This window comes from Odocoileus virginianus, chromosome 8 (genome assembly GCF_023699985.2).
Source record: "Odocoileus virginianus isolate 20LAN1187 ecotype Illinois chromosome 8, Ovbor_1.2, whole genome shotgun sequence".
Taxonomy (NCBI): domain Eukaryota; kingdom Metazoa; phylum Chordata; class Mammalia; order Artiodactyla; family Cervidae; genus Odocoileus; species Odocoileus virginianus.
The window spans coordinates 41,626,175-41,651,138 of NC_069681.1; the positions used below are offsets into that span (position 1 = coordinate 41,626,175).

The following is a 24,964-nucleotide window of genomic DNA, read 5'->3' on the forward strand; positions in this document are numbered from 1 at the left end:
CCAGCTTTTTGCCTTTTCAAACTGTTCATGGGGTTCTCAGGGCAAGAATACTGAAGTGGTTTGCCACTCACTTCTCCAGAGGACCACATTTTGTCAGAACTCTCCATTATGACCCATCCATCTTGGGTGGCCCTACACGGCATGACTTATAGTTTCATTCAGTTAGATAAGGCTGTGGTCCATGTGATTAGATTGTTTAGTTATCTGTGATTGTGGTTTACATTCTGTCTGCTCTCTGATGGAGAAGGATAAGAGGCTTATGGAAGCTTCCTGATGGGAGAGACTGACTGAGGGAGAAACTGGGTCTTGTTCTGATGGGTGGGGCCATGAACTCATCTTGTGCCCATCTTCTCCTGTGAAAACTCCAAAATTACAACTTGCCTTTGGGGTTTAAAAGATCCTGGACTTTCTCATTATAAATTTCCATATAGGATACTTCCAATGTAAAGAGGTCTGTGACTCATTTTGCTCCAGAGATCCTTAGAAATAAAGCACAGCAGAGCCTTGGGATGAGGACTTATTTACTCAGCATTGCCCACCATGGAGAAGGATTATCAAGAGCCTATCTGTCCATATGCAAAAATGCAAGCATTATATCCCTGAAAGGCTTTCTGAAGAATTCTGTTCCCCAAAGAACTTGAAAACCACTTCTTGACCACCACAAAGCAGATCAAAGGCTAACAGAGTTTTGCCAAGAGAACGCACTTGTCATGCAAACACCCTCTTCCAATAACACAAGAGAAGACTCTACACATGGACATCAACAGATGGTCAATATCAAAATCAGACTGATTATATTCTTTGCAGACAAAGATGGAGAAGCTCTATACAGTCAGCAAAAACAAGACTGGGAGCTGACTGTGGCTCAGATCATGAACTCCTTATTGCCAAATTCAGACTTAAATTGAAGAAAGTAGTGAAAACAACTGGACCATTCAGGTATGATCTACATCAAATGCCTTATGATTATATAGTGGATTTACATGTAAATCCATGGCTGATTCATGTCAATGTATGACAAAAACCACTACAATATTGTAAAGTGATTAGCCTTCAACTAATAAAAATAAATGAAAAAAAAAATATATATATATACAGTGGAAGTGACAAATAGATTCAAGGGATTATATCTGATAGACAGAGTGCCTGAAGAAATATGGACAGAGGTTCGTGACACTGTACAGGAGGCAGTGATCAAGACCATCCCCAAGAAAAAGAAATGCAAAAAGGCAAAATGGCTGTCTGAGGAGGCCTTACAAATAGCTGCAGAAAAAAGAGAAGTGAAAGGCAAAGACATTCCCATTTGAATGCAGAGTTCCAAAGAATAGCAAGGAGAGATAAGAGCCTTCCTCAGTGACCAATGCAAAGAAATAGAGGAAAAGAATAGAATGGAAAAGACTAGAGATCTCTTCAAGAAAATTAGAGATACCAAGGGAAATTCTCATGCAAAGATGGACAAAATAAAGAACAAAAATGGTATGGACCTAAGAGAAGCAGAAGATATTAAGAAGAAGTGCAAGAATACACAGAAGAACTGTAGAAAAAGGATCTTCACGACCCAGATAATCACTATGTTGTGATCACTCACCTAGAGCCAGACATCCTGGAATGTGAAGTCAAGTGGACCTTAGGAAACATCACTATGAACAAAGCTAGTGGAGGTGATGGAATTTCAGTTGAGCTATTTCAAATCCTAAAAGATGATGCTGTGAAAGTGCTGCACTCAATATGCCAGAAATTTTGGAAAAATTAGCAGTGGCCACAGTAATGGAAAAGATCAGTTTTCATTCCAATCCCAAAGAAAGGCAATGCCAAAGAATGTTCAAACTATTGCACAATTGCACTCATCTCACACATGAGCTAAGTAATGCTCAAAATTCTTCCAGTCAGGCTTCAATAGTATGTGAAGTATGAACTTCCAGATGTTCAAGCTGGTTTTAGAAAAGGCAGGGGGACTAGAGATCAAATTGCCAACATCTGTTGAATCATCGAAAAAGCAGGAGAGTTCCAGAAAACATCTACTTCTGCTTTATTGATTATACCAAAGCTTTTGACTATGTGGATCATAACAAACTGTTGAAAATTCTTAAAGGAATGGGAATGCCAGACCACCTGACCTGCCTCCTGAGAAATCTGTTTGCAGGTAAAGAAGCAACAGATAGAACTGGATATGGAACAATCAACTGGTTCCAAATTGGGAAAGGAGTACATCAAGGCTGTACACTGTCACCCTGCTTATTTAACTTATATGCAGAGCACATAATCCAAAATGCCAGGCTGGATGAAGCACAAGCTGGAATCAAGACTGCTGGGAGAAATATCAATTACCTCAGATATGCAGACAACACCACCATTATGGCAGAAAGTGAAGAGGAACTAAAGAGCCTTTTGATGAAAGTGAAAGAGGAGAGTGTAAAAGTTGGCTTAAAGCTCAGCATACAGAAAACTAAGATCACAGGATCTAGTCCCATCATTTCATGGCAAATAGATGGGGAAACAAAGGAAACAGTGAGAGACTTTATTTTGGGGGTCCCCAAATCACTGCAGATGGTGACTGCACCCATGAAATTAAAAGACACTTGTTCCTTGGAAGAAAAGTTATGACTAACCTAGAGGGCATATTAAAAAGCAGAGACAAACAGATCACCAGCCCAGGTTGGATGCATGAGACAAGTGCTCGGGGGTGGTGCACTGGGATGACCCAGAGGGATCCAGTGGAGAGGGAGGTGGGAGGGGGGCAGGATGGGGAATACATGTAAATCCATGGCTGATTCATGTCAGTGTATGGCAAAAACCATTACAATATTGTAAAGTAATTAGCCTCCAACTAATAAAAATAAATGGGAAAAAAAACTGTATGGCAAAAATAAAAATAAAAATCAGAGACATTACTTTACCTACAAAGGTCTGTCTAGTCAAAGCTATGGTTTTTCCAGTGGTCATGTATGGATGTGAGAGTTGGACTATAAAAAATGCTGAGCACTGAAGAATTGATGCTTTGAACTGTGGTGTTGGAGAAGACTCTTGAGAGTCCCTTGGACTGCAAGGAGATCCAACCAGTCCATCCTAAAGGAAATCAGCCCTAAGTATTCATTGCAAGGACTGATGCTGAAGCTGAAACTCCAATACTCTGGCTACCTGATGCGAAGGACTGACTCATTGGAAAAGATGCTGATGCTGGGAAAGACTGAAGGCAAGAGAAGAAGGGAATGACAGAGGATGAGATAGTTGGATGGCATCACCGACTCGATGGACATGAGCTTGAGTAAGCTCTGGGATTTGGTGATGGACAGGGAAACCCAGCATGCTGCAGTCCATTGGGTCACAAAGAGTCAGACATGATTGAGTGACTGAACTGAACTGAATTACCATCTGATTTTTCAGATGGTAAAGAATCTGCCTGCAATGTGGGAGACCTAGTGTCAACCCCTGGGTCAGGAAGACCCTCTGGAGAAGGGAATGGCTACCCACTGCAGGATTCTTGCCTGGAGAATCCCACTGACAGGGACTACAGTCTGTAGTGTTGCAAAGAGTTAAACGTAACGGAGTGCCAAATGCTTTCACTTTCACCTCAATATCGCCTCTCCCCACTTTCCTCTCTCCACTGGTAACCAGTAGTTTGTTTTCTATAGTTGTGAGTCTGTTTATGTTTTGTTTTACTCACTGGCTTATTGCATCTTTGATCCATGGATAAGTGATATCGTATAGTATTTGCCTTTCTCTGTCTGACGTATTTCACTTAGCATAATGCCTTCCAAACCCATCCTTGTTGTTGCAAATGGCTTTATTTCATTCTTTCACATGGCTGAGTAATATTCCACTGTATATATGTACAACATCTTCTTTATCCATTCATCTGTTGATAGACAGGTTGTTTCTAGATCTTGGAAAGTACAAATAATGCTGCCATGAATATTGGGGTGCCTGTATCTTTCTGAATTCTCTATCTTTACATGTTGGAAGCAGCTGCTTCTGGTACAGGGTTGTGTGAAGGGAGCTTCAGGGGCTAGCACTCCCTCTAGGCCTCCAAATATGCTTCACTCAACTGAGTTAGGCTCCTGCTCTCTCTGGAATTTAGTGTTTTCTTTGTTTTTAGTTAACTCTCACTCTAAGGTGTTGTAGTGGATAATGATCACATACGAATAGTAAACTCTTTAAAATGCAATGTATGTTAAGACATTAGGCCACATTTTCCTTAAGTGCCTGGGAGTACTCATCATTAAAATTTTGTTTAGAGGGCACAGCCATTTCATTACTTTATACTGAATACAACTTCTTTCTTTCACCAAACCTTCCTCCCCTTTCCCTTAATCAATTAAATCTACTCTTTTTTAAATTGCCCACCTACAAATTAAGCTGGTAAAATCAACTAAAGTACCCTAATACTCTAATATTTGCAAATAAGCCAAATGTTGTAAACATATATATTACATTCAGTTTAAATGTAATTATAAATATCATTACTAAAATATCATTGGTAAGAAAGTAACTTCTATTTCCACTGCCTCATCACCAACAGCTAGTATTTGTTTTTATAACATGTTATTTTTTCTCTTTACTTCACTATTTTGGACTATACTTCTTTATAGGACCACTATTATATTATTCATCTTTGTATTCATCTAACATTATAACATTTACTTCACACAGTTAGGGAAGTATGTAACAGTTGCTTTTGTCTGTAGGTTAGGAGAAGAAAACTGCTACCTAACACTAAACCTAAAATGGTTTTCTTCAAATAGACTGTCGTATTATTAGTGATGATGCTTCTTGTATTAATTAATAGATATCATCATGCAGGAGAGTTTTTGTTTGTTTTAATATATACCAATATATTATTATTCTGTAGTTCTTATGGTATGGCAAGGCTCCAATAGTCCATACACTATTACATAATGAATATGAAAATCGAAGTTATTTATTCTAAATCTGATGATGTAATATCTTTAAAAGTGCACTCTGAGGGAAAATGTGCCTCTTACTCTTAGGGAAAATATTTGCATTTGTTTCTATAATAAACTCAAAAATTCCCCAAAGAATATTACTATCAATTATACTGTAAAAGCATTTGATTAACTCGGATCTTTTTTGGCCCTTTGACTAAAAACTAGATTTAAGCAGATGGATTAAGGATTTGGATGATATAATAACCAGTTCTGATTGGCATCTATCCATAAATTAATTTGTTGGGCAAGAGAAAACATCATATGGAAAGTAAGTGCACATAGAGAGGTAACTAACAATGTCGCATAGACACTGGGGCAAAATAGGTATAAAGGAGGGAAATGAGGGAGAGAGTGATGAAGGGAAAAAGAAAGAAGAAGGGAGTGAGAAAGAAGGATGGAAAAGGAGGGACAGAAGGAAGACAGAAGTGGGGGCGGGGAAGGAGAGAGTGAGTGGCAGGGAGAGAGAGATGAAAGCAAGCAAGGGAAAGGCAAGACAAGGAGAAAATGAAAGAAGGGGAAGGAGGAAAGGAAGGGCAAGTGTGGAGGGGAGGAAAGGAGAGGGAGAAAAGTACATAATCCTTTTTAAAAAAATGCAATCAAATGTGGTTGCTCTAAATAGATTCACTTGGGGAATCAGTTATTTGGTGAGCTTGCCTGGCATAATGAAAATAGCACTAGACTAGGAGTCGAAATACTTTAGTTCTACTTCCAAATAGACAACCAGTTGCCAGTGCAATTTTAGGCAAATATGTTAACTCTTATCTTCAACTTTCTAATTTGCAAATTTAAATGTTTAGACTAGCATCCCTTCTGGCCTTAAAATCTTAGGTCTCTCAATGTTTCCGTAGTAGAAGGCAAATTAATTGAAGGAAAATGAGAAATAACTGAGACAGTGATGCTGTTTAGATAAGAGACATTCTGTCTTCATAAGTGATGGACTTCTGAAATATCTTCCTGGTGCAATGAGTGCAAAATTTGTATATTAAGGGTTGTTTGATTATGGAATTTCCAACAAGTGTTGCACTTGGTGTGTTGGCAACGAGACAAGGAGATGGATAATATACTCTTAGGCTGGCATGATTCTGACATTCATTACCAAAGATGTCGCTGTTTATGATATCTGTGGAGAGCTGTAATGTACTAGTACACCTAGGAGACTGGTTGTAAACTTATATTAGGCAATCAGGGAGATGATGATAAACACGACTTGAAAGAAGCTAGTGACATGAACATATTTTACCAGATGCTTGGAATACAAGAATTCAGATAAGACTGTGCATATGTTTAGCTCTGGCAGTTGAATTTATACTCTGTGAGTTGATCAAATCACATAAAAATCAAGACTCCTTGAAGAAGTCAGATGTCTATTTTTACTGATCACTTCAACTATATGGTGCAGTTAGAGCTGCCTTTGAAATGTAAAGTATTTATTTAAGTCACAGATAAAAGGTTGCTCTCAGGAACCTTTCAACCACTATTTCAATTATTTTCTGGCATGATAAATTTTCTCCACAGATGCTTATGCCAACCGCACTACTGTAAATCAGCACTTGAAAAATGCCTTAATTTTTTACCTTTGAAATATGCATTCAGGTATTTGCATTTAAAAGGCTGTTCACAAGTTGCTGAAACAATGCAAATGAATACCTTTTCCTTGTACTGCTTTGGAGCTGGAATTTTTAAATATGGGAGTAGTTCTGGGAACACACCTTAATTATAAGTCAAAAACTGGGCGCCTGAATCTTTTCAAAGCTAGCAACTGTAACTTACTCTGTTACACATTTTCCCTGATAAATATGCAAAAAGTAGGAAGCTTGAAAAAGTAAGAAAAGAAAACTATTTTCTACTTTTTTCTTAATCAATTTTATACCAAGAGACTTGGTCCAGATGATTAAATACTCCTCAAAACCACAATGTTAGTGACTATATGGTATTATATTTGCAGATATGTCATCATTTATTTTATAATCTAACTGAAAGCACTTCAGGTTTTTGTTGTTGCTGTTGTTTTTGTCATTATATATAAGTAATGCAAATATGAATAGCTATGCTCAAAAACTTTCTTTTATTCTGGTTCTTCCCTCAAGCTGGATATCTAGAATGTAATTACAAGATCATATGATACTCCCTTTCTCAGTGCCACTGATACATATTGCCCAATACTTTCAGATCCAGAAGTTGTGAGAGGTCTCTCTAAATATTCTGCCCTCTGCAACAAAGAAGTATGCTAACTGGTTTAAAAATCATGTTGTTTCCACTTGCTCCCTTCTTAGTAGTAGGGTTTAACAATGGGTTAAACATACTTTTATGGGTACATCATCTTTCATTTATATATTTATGTGTGTTAGTTGCTCAGTCATGTCCAACTTTTCATGACCCCATGGACTGTAGCCCACAAGGCTCCTCTGTTCATGGAATTCTCCAGGCAAGAATACTGGAGTGGGTTGCCATTCCCTTCTCCAGGGCATCTTCCCAACCCAGGGATCAAACCGGGGTCTTATGCATTGCAGGCAAATTCTTTACCGTCTGAGCCACCAGGAAAGCATATATATATATTTGGCATTTATTTAAAACTATTAACTGACCTTCTCATTGGAGATGTATCTGACAGATAAATAAAACACTGAGGACTGTAGTCAAATGAATTAAAAATGCTACTAATTGTACTATCCCTCATGAAGGTGAATAATAAATCCTAGTGTGTGAAAGACTCAGATGATACACAGAGAATCAACTTGTTAAACTCTATTTAGTGCAAAGATATCCAAATGAATTTTACTATTAGTCCATTTTTCATGTAATACATATACATATTCTGGTAAGGTAATGGCTTTGAAAAGCATGCCCTGAAAATTCATTATTAAGTATATCAGCTCCTTGTCATGTTTTGCAAACTTTTTTTCCCCACGCTTGCCTCTTAGTATATTTTGTTTAAAATTACCCAATAATCAATACTCACTCCGCCTAGTGAGGTTAAGCCTTACATTACCATCTCAGTTGCTCTATTTATTCTACTTTCTATACCCCTGCTCACCAGTTCCAGCCCTAATAAAGAAGCACAAAGAGATGTGTTGGTTAAGTGTGAAATTTGTAAAGGCCAAAGTTATTTGTTACATATATATATATATAAAATCATGCTATCCGAGGAAACCACCATTTGTTTTCAGGTTTTCACTCCGACTTTTTCTCAAGGCTTTTGCTGTTCTCTGAGTGAACGGAGCAGGGATGGGTGGGTGGGTGGGTGCGGCCTGCACGCGCATGCGTGGTTAAAACAGTAAGGATGTACAGAATAAGGATGTACTGTTTGACTAAAATGTTCTTCTGCTCTGAGTGCTCATAATTCCTAAAGTTGTCCAGCTCTTTACATGCCACTTGGCAAGTTCACGGGCCCTGAAGTACTATTTTCATCTCTCTGTAAATTTCGTCCCCCCAAATCTGGAAGCAACATGAAGACAGAGACAGGCTTTTTTTTCCCTCCTCCTACATGCCCTTCTATAGCACCCACCCTCTCTAAAGCAGCACCTGCCATGCGATCATGGGTGGATCCTTCCCACCCAGCTTTGTTTAGCTGGAGCAGAAACAAACTTCTAACTCAGAGACAGGCATTGCATTTGCAAAGTGAGTAAAAATTCACTTATTTTTGTCTTGAAAACACCTTAGAAACCTGGAAACCGGAGACAGTCATGGCTAAGCACTTGAGGAGACACAGAAAATACAGGCCTGAGACCATATCATGGCAGACCAAAGCAGTGTGCAAAGTTAAGTTAGACCGTACATAAATTGAAGAGCATGGTTGGTTAAGAAAAACAGAATGATGCAGACAGGACAACAGATAGACCCAGACAAGATGAGAAGAATAGCCACTCTCATCCCTGGTAACTTTCCTTTTATCCTCTTAGAACTAACTCCAGGATGCCTGTTAGTCACTCAGTCATATCTGACTCTCTGACCCCATGGTCTGTAGCCCACCAGGCTCCTCTGTCCATGGGATTTCCCAGGCAAGAATCCTGGAGTAGGTAGCCATGCCCTTTTCAAAGGAATCTTCCCGACCCACAGATTGACCTCTGGTATCCTGCATTGCAGGTAGATTTGTTAGTGTCTGAGACACCAGGGAAGCCAGAACACCAGGAGGCCCAACCATAGTCTTGACCTTGGTGGTTCATGAAGTTTCCCAAAATTATTCAATAGCAAGCCTTTAACTAAACTAGTTCAGGTAGTTACTAATGTTTGCAATTCAATGAGTTTTGGTTTGAATGCTTAACAATCTTATTTGATTTTGTGGCCCTAGAATCCAGCACAAAAAGATTCAATATGTATCAGGTTAGTTGCTCAGTTGTGTCCGACTCTTTGAGACCCCAGGAACTGCAGCACGCCAGGCCTCCCTGTCCATCACCAACTCGCGGAGTTTACCCAAAATCATACCCATTGAGTTGGTGATGCCATCTAACCATCTTATCCTCTGTCATCCCCTTCATCTTCTGCCTTCAATCTTTCCTAACATCAAGGTCTTTTCAAATGAGTCAGCTCTTCATATCAGGTGGCCAAAGTATTGGAGTTTCAGCTTCAGCATCAGTCCTTCCAATGAATACCCAGGACTGATCTCCTTTAGAATGGACTGGTTGGATCTCCTTGCAGTCCAAGGGACTCTCAAGAGTCTTCTCTAACACCACAATTCAAAAGCATCAATTCTTCAGCGCTCATCTTTCTTCACAGTCCAACTCTCACATCCATACATGACCACTGGAAAAACCATAGCCTTGACCAGATGGACCTTTTTTGGCAAAGTAATGTCTCTGCTTTTTATTTCATTTTTTTATTTTTTTAAATTTTTTCTGGAGGTATCTTTTTTTTAAATTTTTTAATTTTTTTTTTTATTAGTTGGAGGCTAATTACTTTACAATATTGTAGTGGTTTTTGTCATACATTGACATGAATCAACCATGGATATACATGTATTCCCCATCCCGATCCCCCCTCCCACCTCCCTCTCCACCCGATCCCTCTGGGTCTTCCCAGTGCACCAGGTCCGAGCACTTGTCTCATGCATCCCACCTGGGCTGGTGATCTGTTTCACCCTAGATAATACACATGTTTTGATGCTGTTCTCTTGAAACATCCCACCCTCGCCTTCTCCCACAGAGTCCAACTTAGACACCATACTAAAAAGCAGAGACAAAAGTCTGTTCTACATATAGACTAATAATATGGTGTCTAAGTTGGTCATAACTTTCCTTCCAAGGAGGAAGCATCTTTTAATTTCATGGCTGCAATCACCATCTGCAGTGAATCTGGAGCCCCAAAAAATAAAGTCTCTCACTGTTTCCACTGTTTACCCATCTATTTGCCATGAAGTGATGGGACCAGATGCCATGATCTTAGTTTTCTGAATGTTAAGCTTTAAGCCAATTTTTTCACTCTCCTCTTTCACTTTCATCAAGAGGCATCAATTCTTCTTCACTTTCTACCATAAGGGTGGTGTCTTCTGAATATCTGAGGTTATTGATATTTCTCCTGGCAATCTTGATTACAGCTTGTGCTTCATCCAGCCCAGCGTTTCTCATGATGCAATCTGCATATAAGTTAAATAAGCAGGGTGACAATATACAGCCTTGATGTATTCCTTTTCCTATTTGGAACCAGTCTGTTGTTCCATGTCCAGTTCTAACTGTAGCTTCCTGACCTGCATACAGGTTTCTCAAGAGGTGGGTCAGGTGGTCTGGTATTCCCATATCTTTCAGAATTTTCCACAGTTTATTGTATCCACACAGTCAAAGGCTTTGGCATAGTCAATAAAGCAGAAATAGGTGTTTTTCTGGAACTCTCTTGCTTTTTCGAAGATCCAGCGGATGTTGGCCATTTGATCTCTGGTTTTTTCTAAAACCAGCTTGAACATGTGGAAGTGGTTCACGTATTGCTAACACCTGGCTTGGAGAATTTTGAGCATTACTTTACTAATGTGTGAGACCTGTGGCTAATTCATGTTGATGTATGGCCGAGGCCAACACAATATGGTAAGGCAATTATTCTTCAATTTAAAAAAATACTGATTGGCATATAAGATATATCAGAAAGCACAATAAAGAGAATTTAGACAATATTCATTAGGAAAAACAATTAATACAAAGCATTATAAAAGTAAAAAAAAGATTGAGGAAATAATTAAAGGCTTAGGTATTTTCAGAGTTCAATTAAAAAGACAACATGAAGCTCCTCCTTATATCTCTGAACTTGTATATAATTCCATTTCTTATCCTGTTCTAAGAATTATTTCTTACACTATGCATTTTTCATTTTATTATTTTCTGTTTTGCACTACTGAATTGTTTTACATTTTGAATATGCAATCCATTTGAAATCTAATGATATATTGTTTTATATTATGTAATTCATGTTTTGCTTCCTCCACTATTTGTAAGTCCTTTGAGTATAGGGAATATATCATAATCTTATATTTCCCTACATTAAATCCCCACTAAAATCTAATTTAATGTTTCATGTTTGAAAGGGCCTGAGGAAACTTCTCACCTTACTAAAATCTTCTCATTTTCTACCCATTAAATTTGGTAATGATTCCACCTTCAAATGAAAAATGTGACACAAATATATGTAGAGTGTTATGAGTGAAAATTATAGCCTTGATAAAGTTATCTACTTTATAACATATATGAAAAAAAGTGATTGCATACCATCATCCTCCTTTGCCCAGCTATTTTTTTTTTAATTGAGGTATAGTTGACTTAACACTATTATCTTAGCTTCAGAAGTACAACACAGTGATTCAGTGTTTTTATAGATTATACTCCATTTGAAGTTATTATAGAATATTGGGCTTCTCTGGTGGCTGGGCTTCCCTGGCAGCTCAGGCGGTAAAGAATCTGCTGGCAATGCAGGAGACCTGCGTTCAGTCCTTGGGTTGGGAAGATCCCTTGGAGTAGGACATGGCAACCCATTCTAGTAATCCCCATGGACAGAGAAGCCTGGTGGGCTAGAGTCTATAGGGTCTCAAAGAGTTGGACATGACTAAGAACAGTACAGTACGTTGGCTGTATTTCCCTGTGCTATACAATGTATCCTTGCAGCTTATTATTTAATACTTAGTAGTCTGGACCTCTTGGCTTTCCAGGTGACTCAGTGGTGTAAGAATCCACCTACCAATGCAAGGAGACCCAGGAGACATGGGTTCGATCCCTGGGCTAGGAAGATTCCCTGCAAGAGGAAATGGCAACCTGCTCTAATGTTCTTGCCTGGCCAATCCCATGGACAGAGGAGCCTGGCAATTTACAGTCCATAAGGTCACAAAAAGTAGGATGTGAGTGAGCATGCATTCTTGCTATGCCTCTTAATCCCCTACCCCTGTGGGTCTGCTTGTTTTGTTATATTCATTTACTTTTTGCATTCCACATATAAGTGATAACAGAGTACTTTTCTTACTCTATCTGACATTTCATTATGCACAGTACCCTCCAGGCCCATCTATGCTATGTGTATTTGAAGAAAATGAAAACATTAATTTGAAAAGATACATTCACCAATGTTGTTGTTATTCTTTGGTGTGTGCAGAATTTTATTATTCCATAGTGAGCCCTGAGAGATGAAGAAAATGACCTACAACCAACCCACATTTCAAGGACCCTGTGTTGTCATTTAGTGTCAGCATTCAAGTAGATTTTGGGAAAAAGGACTTGTTAAAAAAATAAATCAGGTTTCTCAGTTGTGAATCTAATTTGGGTGTAAAAGTTTTGTTGATGAGATAAACAAGTTCAATCTTAGATATTTCTCCTAACATGAAAAAAATGCAGTGCTTATAATGGGGAAAAAAAAAAAGGAGGGGGTGGATAAAAGAAACTCTTTCCTATCAAAATTTCCCATTGATTTTACTTTGCTCTATCTGGTCTTTTTACTTATAAGGCAACACAATAGCTTTGACATCAGAACATATTTCTTCTAATGGAAGTTAAGGGAGACCTTTTGAAATAAACATCTATCCCCTAGTGAGTGCTCTGGAACTGCTGTTCCTACTGAGCATATATTACAACAAGACTTGGGATTGAAAGGAGAGCTATTTAAGATTACTATTCAAATACTCTTCCTTTCTACCAATTGTTTATAAGAACACTCAAAGCCATAGATAATAAGTCCCAGCATAACATGCTAGCTTCTTTCTTTGAGTTTTGAGGCATAGTAGTACAAGTCAGTGAATGTTCTTATAAGAAACAACTCAATTATTGCAAAGAAATATGTTTAATGAAAATTCTAATGATGCAAGAATGAGATGGAAGGAAAGGAAAGGACTGAAGGGACATTTGACAATATATGAATATAAATTCATGAGCTATTTTATTTTAAACAAATGAGCTTACAATGCTTATGGGGTTGGAATATATAGTAAAATAATGGTGACATTTAAATTTAAAATTTTAAACACATTTTCCAGCCAACACTTGAGAGGGAAATTATCTTTAAATCAAAATTATGCATATTAACATCCTTTTTACCCCTGATTTCTGCTATAAAATTTGAAATTCCCAGGATGTAATAAATATCAGCAAAGAGTGGGCAAACTAACGTTTCACTAAAGAAGATTATCTTTTCTGACAGGGTAGTGATAATCATTCTCAAATTCATCATAAAATGTGAATATGTTGAAAGGGTTATATTATCTTGCCAAAATAACTTAGTTCTAAAAATAAACATATCAATTTAACTAAACTACCACTTAGCATCTCCCCTAAACCCACCTTGTTTTGGTAATTTATAATTCTGTTTGTCATATGTCCTTTCATTTATAAAAGATGTGTATTTTAAAAATAAATTGGCTTATTGGGACATAAAAGAAATTGAAACAAGCAAATAACCATTCTTTAAAATATATTTATTAGTGACCAATGGAGGGATCTAGACCTGAACCCCCAGTGAAAGAAACTCTGACTTTTCATATAGTTTTACCAATTTCATTATTATTCTAATTCCTAGATAACCCAGACTTAGAGGATATAAAATTTAAAGAGGAGAGATTAGACCTCAGTGTTTTGGGGAATCTTCTGATAGGTGATGAAAGGAACTGGAAAAAGCTTGTAACAATCCCTTTGGGTGTCACTCATGACATTGTTTGCTCTTTTGGGATTTAGTAACCAAGATTTGGTTGGGCTTCCCAGGTGGCATAGTGGTAAAGTACCCACCTGCCAACGCAGGAGATGAAAGAGACATGGGTTTAATCCTTGAGTTGGGAAGATCCTCTGGAGAAGGAAATGGTAACCAATTCCAGAATCCCTGCCTGGAAAATTCCATGGACAGAGGAGCCTGGTGGGCTACAGTCCACAGGGTCACAAAGAGTCAGACACAACTGAGCACAGCCTAAATTTAGTTATTTGGACTCCACTCTGTACCATTAATCATTAACCACTTATCTTGCATCACTTTCCCTCTCAGCACATATCCAGATCTGTTACATCAAATCTTTTTATTTTTTGTTATCTCTAACTCCTTAGAAAGCAAGTTCAATGGGAGTGGAGACTTTGATTTCTTCATTTAGAATACCACCAGTGTCTGCCTCAGAATTGGTACACAATTCATATTGGCTGACTGAGTGAATGAATGAATACACGAAGGCATGAATTACATGTGGGAATATCTTAGTAAAGTCCAAGGTCTAAACCACCACCTTGTGGATGGGACATTTCTCTGAAAGAAACTGACATTTGTTGTATCATTTTGGGAAAGAAGTCAATTCTAAGTCATTAAATGGGGACTCGGGAAATTGGACAATACAAACATTCCCTTCTTTTGTGAAGTGAGGGATAAATTTTTATATTGAGGCTGGAGATATGGATATAGGGAATGAGCCATCCACCTTTAATTAAAGACAGTTCCAGAATGGGAGAAAGAAGCAACCCCATAAAACTCTAAAAGGAGTCTGGGAAAGTGTCAGGGTGTAGTTAATATCCTGTCACTATACAACCCAATGTCTGACATTTCATTCCATTCAAATGAAAATGTCAATCTCATCTCACTTGGCTGTGTGGAGACCAATGTGTTTTTGCCTACCCTAAGTACAACATAACTCATGGAAAAGCATGTATCCTCCCTACTAGGAAACCAGAGTAGTGGCACCGAGAATAGAGATCACTGCTGGTAGAAAGCCCTGGAGAAGAGCATGGCAACCTACTCCAGTATTCTTGCCTGGAGAATCCCATGGACAGAGGAGCCTGGCAGGCTACAGTCCACGGGGTCACAAAGAGTCAGAAATGAATGAAGCGACTTAGCACGCACTCACACTGGTAGAAAGGCAGCCTTTGTGGATGACTCAGGAAATGGAAGAGGAGCAGAGGGCCTGGGCGGTGGTTCTTGAACTTGAGCAAGGCAGAGAACATTAATTTCTGGAAAGATCTGATGAGTGATTATCATATCAGATCTGTACACATATCAATATATTAAATATATAAGGTCATTTTAACTATATTACTTTATTTTATACTATAAAACTAGTATACTTCATTTTATGTATAGAATGAATAGTATCTCCTAAAACTACTGATTCATTCAATATCCAAGCATGTATTATTTAGCTCCAAATACTAAAGCCTCTGTTCCAACAATATTATCTAAAGTTAATATTTTATCAAATAGGCATCATTGTTTGAAGTTAAGACTGGACAAGATTAAGGATGATTCACATGAATGTATCATTCCTCAGAGAAAAAGAATATAAACTTTAGCTTCAGAAAAATCTGCCAAGTTTCAACACCTAGGACATGGTATAACCAGAATGAGGAGTTTTCTGCAGTCATAATGCTAGCCTTGATACTAACAACTATGACTTTCTGTCAGATCGTGCCAAGAATTTAGGTCATTACAATCTCTGCAAAGCAGCTTAAACTTTTGTTATAGAGAAAGGTTCCTATTTAAGGATTTAAGCAGGAAATGACAAGGTCACACATGCTTTTTCAAAGATCACTGGGAATCTATGTGGAGTCTATGTGAAGAACACCGGAAGACATTCAGAGGGAGATTAGTTATGTGGATGGTTCATCAATCTTGATGAGAAAGAGGAAGGGTCTGCAATAAGATAGCAACATGAAAGACACACAAAACTGTGGGAATGTTTTCGATCTTAAGAAAGAATAGTGGGCAGCATTTATTGACATGTTAGAGGATGAGAAAAATGTGTGTGATTAGGTAAGAAAAAAAAAGATGACCCACATATTTGATTTAAACTATAAATCTTCAACTTCTGAGAAAATGCCTTGGCTCTATGAAACCCTTTTCCTCCTTGGTACACAGCTAGCCTACACTCTCCAGGTCTCTATGTGGTTGCCAAAGGCCATATGAATGAATTCTACCTAATATAATTGGATGGAAATATGTACTCCATTTTCTAACTACACTTGGCTGCATCCAGAAAATACAGTGGAAAACTGAGCCCTTAGAGGATGAAAGAGCTAGGTTTTTGCATAATTGCAAGAGAGTGAGCCCACTTCTCCATTCTGCCCCCACCCTTATGACCTGAGTGTGAAAAAGAAACAGCACTTTTTGTGTTGAAGCCTCTACATTTTTTACCATGTGTTTTATTACAACTCACTCCTTTTTTTAAAGTTGCTAAGTTCCCTAGCAATTAGAGAATGGATATGAACTGTAGAACAACACTATATATTATGTGTAATGCATTAGGGATTTTTAATGATTAATGGTGCTAGTGGTAAAGAACTCATTTGCCAATGCAGGAGATGTAAGAGATACAGGTTCAATCCCTGAGTCGGGAAGATCCCCTGGAGTAGGAAATGGCAATCCACTCCAGTATTCTTGCCTGGAAAATTCCATGGAAAGAGAAGCCTGGCAGACTGCAGCCTGTGGGGTCCCAAAGAGTGGGGCACCAGTGAAGCAACTTAGCACAATGCTTAATATGACTATCTACTTCTGATTCCATGGTATGGTCTTATTTTTTCAATTAATTATTTTTGGTGTCTTTATAAAATTCTGAGTTAAAAAAATCTTTCCTTATATCTTTTATGAGGAATATTTGAACTGGGTGAATCCAACTGAGAACTGTGATCAGAACTCTGGAGGCTGGCCTGAGTAGAGCAGCTCAACTGCAGGTTGCTTGTCTGCCAGTTTATTCATGAGCTAAACTGTTACCTAGCATGAGCGCGTGCTCGGTTGTCTTTGACTGTTTGTGACCCTAGGGACTGTAGCCCGCCAGGCTCCTCTGTCCACAGGATTTTCCAGGCAAGAACACTGGAGTGGGTTGTCATTTTCTCCTCCAGGGGATCTTCCTGACCCAGGGATTGAAACCACATCTCTTATGTCTCCTGCATTGCAGGCAGATTCTTTTCCTCTTGAGCCATTGGGGAAGCCCAAATTGCTACCTAGAGACAATTACTATTCTTTTTGATGTATTTTTGCAACTTATTTGATTATATGTGGCTGGTTTTATGTAATTCTTCCATTGTTTGTCTCATATTTACAAAATGATATTTCATTATAAGTCAAATAATGTATCATTTTTTCTATGGATGCTGTTATTTGAATGCATTTGTTTGCTGTAGACAATTTGCAATCTTTGATTAACTTGAAGGCTGTTATATTTTCATATTTCTAAATTCTGTTAAGATCTATCCTAAGTATCACACAGAATCCACGCAAATTATTTATTTAAGACCCCCTGAACTGAGAATTTTCAACTATTGGGCAAGAAGGCAAAACACGAACTATTAATAAAAATATCGCAGTCTGTGTGATATCTTTTATAGCCTGATATTTTGAACTCTTGTTCTTTTACTGTATGTGCATAGTTGTTCAGTCATGTCCAACTCTTTTGAGACCCTATGGACTGTAGCCTGGCAGGTTCCTAGGTCCATGTGATTTTCCAGACAACAATACTGGAGTGGGTTGCCATTTCCTATTTCAGGGATCTTCCCAATCTGGGGATTGAACCCTCATCTATTGCATCTCCTGCATTAGGTGGATTCTTTACCGCTGAGCCACCTGGGAATCCCTATTCTTATACTAATGTTCTCAAAAGAAGGTTTCATTTGGTCTTAAATTCCTTAAAGGATAACATGCAGATATAATTGGCAAAAATTATCATTTTTCCAATGTAAAAGGGATTAACAGTAGTACAGCAATAATTCAGTAAATCTCAGTTAAACTAGAATTTACTTCATTAGGTTTTCAGTTCCTACTATGCAAAAGGCACAATTTCTAAGCTTCACAATCACTACCAAGTATATCTTTATTTTAAAAATGGCCTAATCCTATTTCATAGAAATATTATAAAATAAGGGTATACTATTAAGTAGAATTATTTTAGTGATGTATTTGAAACAACACTAAAAAAGTGCTCGGTCTTTCAGCTGGTCTGTCTAAAGAACACTTAACACATACTCCAGGTTATTGAATTTAAAATTCATGTTGCTATCCACAAAGTTCCTTTTCTTAGAATACACATCAAGCATTTATAGAAGATGGTGAGTTAATGTAATATTCTGTTATTTTATCAAGAAATGTAATATTTACTAAATCCTTTAAATTTTGATGTGTCCCCAGATGTTTATTTCATATCAAAACTTATTTATCATTTAAAGACAGAGATACTAGTAATTAATATGGATTTCATTCCTCAGTATAAAAGAAAACTAACAAATTCTCTATTGACTAACATAAAAATACACTCATGCAGGGTTCTACAAGGTTACTTTCATAAAGGAACTATGTAAGCTAAGCCAATTTTTATTTCAAATGGCAATGACTTGTATCAGTCAATAGGTGCTGGCTTGCCAAACTTCTCTCTCTGAAATTTTATAAAAAATGTGGCCAAATTCTAACATTTCCTGGAAAAATTAAGACATCTTCAACAGTAAGAACAGATTTAGTACAGCATTTGCAACCAAAATGTATAGTGTTCCACAGTTTTTGCAGAAGCTCAAAACTGCACTGTTGAGCACAAAGCCTACCTTTCTAGGACATCATTTAGATTTTGGCTCTCTCATGGTTAATGTTCTTGAAATACATGGAAAGTTCAACTTTTTTCTAAGTTTCAAATTTGAATAGTGAATATTCAATTTTTAAACTTAAAATTATTATTGAATGAAATTATACTGAAAAAAGGTAGTGATCAACCACCTTTCGGTAGTTTAAGAATTTCCATTAAATTCAGGAGGAAAATAGCCCGGTTAATATCACAGCTTGGTTAAATGGAAATATTTTCTTTATCTAGGTTTTTTTTTTTTTTTTTTCCTTCTGTGGCTTGGATTGGTGACTTTGTTCATACTCAAGAGGCTAAACTGAGCCTAACGAATCAAGTATGAGAAAAACCTGGTTATTTACCATCACAGAGGTAATGTATTTGAAGACGGTTTGAAAGTCTTAGCAAGAGCTCCTTTACTGATTTGGTGGAGGTGACTGCAACGGTTCTACTGGAGATAGTCATCTTGAGATAGTGAGTTGGTTTTTGTTTTTTTTGAGATAGTGACTTTATAAACTGAGGTGTTTTATCTCCTTCACAGCAAAATTTCATTAAAGAATAATAGCTTGCTTCACTTTCTTCCCTCACCACTCTTTTTTTTTTTTTGTACCCCTCACATGCCACCTACAATCTCTGGCTTTCCCTCCTCTGCTAGACATGTAAATATGAGAGTTCACTGTCTTAGCCTTCTTGAACTCTGTAACAAAACCACAGACTGAGTGGCTTACACTACAAACATTAATTTCTCACCGTCCTAGAGGCTAGGAGTTGAGGGCAGGGGCCAGCGGGTCAGGGTCTTCTGAGAGACCTCTTCCTAGCTTCCTCACATGGCAGAGAGGGAAAGAAGAGTTCTGTCTTTCTTTTCTTATGAAGATACTAATTTAATCACGAGGGCTCCATCTTTCTGGCATATCTGCTTCCCAAAGGCCCCATATTCTAGTACTATCACATGAGGGCTTCAACATGTAAATTTGGGGTGGAGGATATAAATATTCAGCCCATACTATGCCCTGCTTTGCAATCCACTTATTTTCTCTGCTGATATTTTCTTTCCACAGAGTTTTATATATTCTGAAAAGAGAGTAATTGCTTTACAATGTTGTGTCCGTTTCTGCCATACAACAATCTGAATGAGTCCTAAGCCATGTGACTTATGCCTCCCTCCTACCCCCTCCTTTTCCCACCCCTCTAGGTCATCACGAAGTGCCTGACTGGGCTCCTTGTATCACATAGCAACTTCCCATTAGCTAGCTATTTTACACATGGTAGTATATATATGCCAATATCTTTGTACTTAAATGTTTACTCTGAATTTATAAGTCCTGCCCTGGCCATTCATTTAAACTTTAGAACTAAATATCCAATTACCTTAAACTTATCACAATTTGTGTTAAGTTTCCTGCCTTTGTTTCTTACTGCATTTTTGCATCTCAGTCACAAATGGAGTCATGTACCTATTGACTCAACCCAAAAGCTTAACAATTATTCCTAGATCTCCATTACATTTCATATCCAACACTCCAAGAGGTCAGTTCTAAATCCAAAACACATTCTAAATCCTTCTGCTTCTTACACTTACTTCATTACCTCCCTAGTTTAATATTAACTCTAGTTTCCTAACAAGCTCTATAGTTTTCTAATTGATCTTGCTTCTATTATTTTTCCTTGGCATCCATCACCACAAAACATCCAAGTAAGGCTAAAAAGCTAATTAGTTATTTGACTCCCTTCTTTAAGACCATCCCATGTCTCCCCAGTTATAAGTAAAATCAGCACTTCTCACCTTGGTCTACAAAGCCCTCTATGATCTGGCTTCTGCTCAGCAAGTTGACTTTTCTCACGTTCCACATTGTATACGTCTGTCATTCATGCTGGACTTACTTCTGTTTTTAAAATATATCAAATTTCAGCCTTGTTTGGGGTCTTCGCACTTACTGTGGAGTTGTCCAGAGCACTCTGACCCAGATTATCATGCAGCACAATATTTCTCAGCATTCAATTCTCAGGTTAAACATTATTCCTTTCAATGGCATCTTCACTAACTGCTCCCATATAAAATTGACCTTTAAGTCAACATATATCCTATCTGTTATCTTCCTTTTATCATTCTATGACCCCTAATTAGTTAATTTCATTATTTGCATGTTTATTTCTCCACATTTCTGTAATTTTAGACTTCAGAACACACATAATACATGCACTGCTCTCCGCAAAAATTTGTTGAACAATGGAACAAATCAATGAGTATTATATACCTATTATAAACCAGGCCTTCTCTAGTGGCTCAGACAGTAAAGAGTCTGCCTGCAGTGCAGGAGACCCGGGTTTGATCCTTGGGTCGGGAAGATTCTCTAGTTAAGGAAAAGGCAACCCACTCCAGTATTCTTGCCTGAAAATCTCACGGACAGAGGAGCCTGGCAGGCTACAGTCCAAGGGGTGTAGCCTTGTCCGACGAAGAGTTGGACAAGACTGAGAGACTTCACTTTCACTTTCACATACCTATATGGGAACATAAAGTCAAGGGAGGTTTCCTCTGTTTTTTAGAGCAACATTTATAGCAGGAGTTACTTGAGATGTTTATACAATGAAGGAACTGGTGGAAAGGGTAATGACCAGAGCCTGAAGAGAGTGAGGACATGTTCAATGGTTAGCACTGGAAGGGTCAGTATGTATTTCTTCGCAGGACTAAGAAAGGTAGATAAAGAAAAGCTTCAGTGTAGATGAATATATTGTCAATACTGTGATCAATATATTGTTGTCAATATTGTGAACTTCCAGCAGGAGAAGCTGGTGCCAGAGGCAAACTTCCACTCTTCCCTTGCTCTTTATTTGAAAACAAGAAGTAGAACTTTAAAGAAGGATAAAGGAGAAAAGAGAACACCAGAGGACTGTTTGCTCTGACGGAACTCTGCTCTTATCTTTAACAGTCTCTTTGGATATTTAATTAAATATGCTGGTTGGAATCTCTGTTTTGATTCCAACCAGGTAGACATATTACTGACTCTTAGCTCTCTCCACTTATATTTCTGCTAAATTTTCCTCTTTGCATATCCTTATTAATCTTATCCAGAATATCTTTGATGCTTTTCAATTCTGATTATTATTCTTATCAAACACACTTTTCAAACTACTTACTTCTGATTCATTAGATACTACCTGTTTCCCCCCAGTATTAATGGGATTTTCAAATGAAGCAATCCATATGCTCACTTGACTCATTGAAAAGGGGACATTTTTCTTATTTTTCTTTGAATCCATTGTTGACAATTCAGAGCATTATGATGGATAGAGAAACATTGCTTCCACTGTGTAGCTTCCATTGAGGGGGAAATGCTAGTAGCAAAAGGAGAATTTGCCAATAATTAGCAAATGGTAGGCCAAACAGAAGTCACCCAGTGTGACAGTTGAAGAACATAGATAAGGGGGCTGCTAAGACCTGCAGAGTCAATCATGGTGATGTGCCATCAAGTGTGATGACCTTCAGTTTAACAACAATCTGCATTTAAAGATGGCATAAAATTGAACACAGAAAATTGCTTCTCTTAATTAACAAGTCCCACTAAATTTTTTTTTGTTTTTTATTTTTTAATACACTTAGAATTCCAGCATGGATCATTATTTGCAAAGAAGGAACTTAACAAGGTTTTCAGTGTTACTCATCCCTATATTCAGTCTTATATCAGAGAACCCCTAATTCATATCTACTTTTAGATCATATATTGAGCACATAAAACTTTGTATGGAAAAATGATATGCCCATCATCAATGTCTATCTACAAATCATGGCCAAGTAGCCCAGAGCAAATAGTTTGCAGCAATAAGTGCTTTTATTTTCAAATAAAAGAATAATCAAACTATACCCATCTATCACTTTCTTTCTCCTTGCTTTCCTGAAAGGCTCTCAATGGAAGGACTTTGCAAGAGTTGGCCTCACTACAGACCAAGAAGCTGTGTGTGTATTAGCTGCTCAGTCTTGTCGGACTATCGTTCTGAACTTGTTTAGATTCTCAGTCATGTCCACCTTTTGCAGTCCCCTGGACCATAGCCCACAAGGCTCCTCTGTCCATGGGATTCTTCAGGCAAGAATACTGGAGTGGGTTGCCATGCCCTTCTCCGGGGGATCTTCCCAAACCAGGGATCAAACCTGGGTCTCCTGCATTTTAGGCAGATTCTCTACCAGCTGAGTTACCAGGGAAGTCTGGTAAATCTGATTTTAGGGTGAAAAAATGACAAACTTCTCATTCTTTTGATTGTACATGGAGGTACGAGATGTGTATAAATATATATACTGACATTTTTATTGCTAAAACAGTAAATGTTTTATTGTTAGATCTATTAAAAACAAATTACTGGGATATATTTTTTCATCTTATAAAATTCTCAACAGGTTCTAGGATCATATAATGGTATATGTATATTTTATAAATTGCATTGTTTTTGTTTTAGTAATTATAATTGCTAATTATTAAGCAATTTAAAAGCTACTATTTAATAGAGAGTAATAAAAAGCCATACATAGATCATCACACTCAATTTCCCACAACATGCAGAATATTAAATGCCATTATTGACATCTTGTAGGTGTGGAAACTAATGCTCGTAAAGGTGATGTAAGTGGCTCAAGTGTGAAGGGCAAATTAGTACTGGAAATTCCAGTTGTTCTTGAATCCAATCTAATATTTATTACCTTAATTACAATACTACATTGACAATGTTATTGTTAACTATCTTATGTTATATTTTAATATTGAAGTTCCCCACAAGCTTGTGACAATTAAGTAGTTTTAAATGATACCACTGGCATATGAGAGTCTCATATCCCAAAAGGGCACAATGCTATCATTTTGCTTAGATCTCCAAATTTTGTTAAAAAATCACCTGTACTTCCAACAAATGTGCATTTCCTTGCTAGTTATATGAAATATTTTACTGTAATGACATCTCATAAGTACTTCAAAACTTAGATGAAAAGTAGAAGATTATACTGAATAATACAGAGATGAAATATATAATATTAACACCAAATTTTGTTTCATATTAGTTTTGATCATGTGTGTGTATGTGTGCACTGAAATCATTCAGTGGTGTCCAACTCTTTGCGACCCCATAGTGTGCAAACCCGTATACTGTGTCCCACCAGGCTCCTCTGTCCATGGGATTCTCTAGGCAAGAATACTGCAGTGGGTAGCCATTCCTTTCTCCAGGGGATCTTCCTGACCCAGCGATCAAACCTGAGTCTCCTGCATTGCAGGCAGATTCTCTACCATCTGAGCCACCAGGGAAGCTCTCATAACACAATTTTGTAACTGTGAGAAAAAATATTCTTAATTATGTTTAAGTGTTGGTTTCTTTTTAATAGAGCATAGTGACTTAGAACTGTGGTGCTGGAGAAGACTCTTGAGAGTCCCTTGGACTGCAAGGAGATCCAACCAGTCCATCCTAAAGGAGATCAGTCCTGAATGTTCATTGGAAGGACAGATGCTGAAGCTGAAACTCCAATACTTTGGCCACCTGATGCAAAGAGCTGACTCATTGGAAAAGACCCTGATGCTGGGAAAGACTGAAGATGGAAGAAGAAGGGGACGACAGAGGATGAGATGGTTGGATGGCATCACTGATTCAATGGACAAGAGTGTGAGTAAACTTTGGGAGTTGGTGATGGACAGGGAGGCCTGGCGTGCTACAGTCCATGGGATCCCAAAGAGTCAGACATGACTGAGTGACTGAACTGAACTGAGTGACTTGGAAGTCTGTTTTTAAGTTTGGTTTATTTTGTTCATTATTTTAATAACCATCATAACTGAGAGAGTGGTCTTACAAAAATATTAATTCAAGTGAAATGACTGAATTGTAGACTATAGTGAATATTGATATGATGATGTAAAAGCCTTTGTTGAAATATGGCTTATTGATTTTCATCTTCTTTGATGTAATTTTTCTACAAATGAATAATATAAAATTCACTGTAGTGCTTATTTGGAAGACCGAGAAATCCCTGATGCTCAAATAATTTAGAAAACTTTGTTTCCATGTATTTGAACCATGGATATCTGATTTT

General features: G+C 37.7%; 1 protein-coding gene and 1 non-coding gene across 2 annotated transcripts in view; both read right to left on the reverse strand.

Annotated features, from left to right (window-relative positions):
• GPC5 (glypican 5) overlaps positions 1-24,964 on the reverse strand; it is a 1,486,194-nt gene that overhangs the window by 333,626 nt on the left and 1,127,604 nt on the right. The window lies entirely within an intron of this gene.
• Positions 23,030-23,101, reverse strand: TRNAF-AAA (transfer RNA phenylalanine (anticodon AAA)). Its single transcript has one exon. It is a non-coding gene; the product is annotated as a tRNA-Phe (tRNA).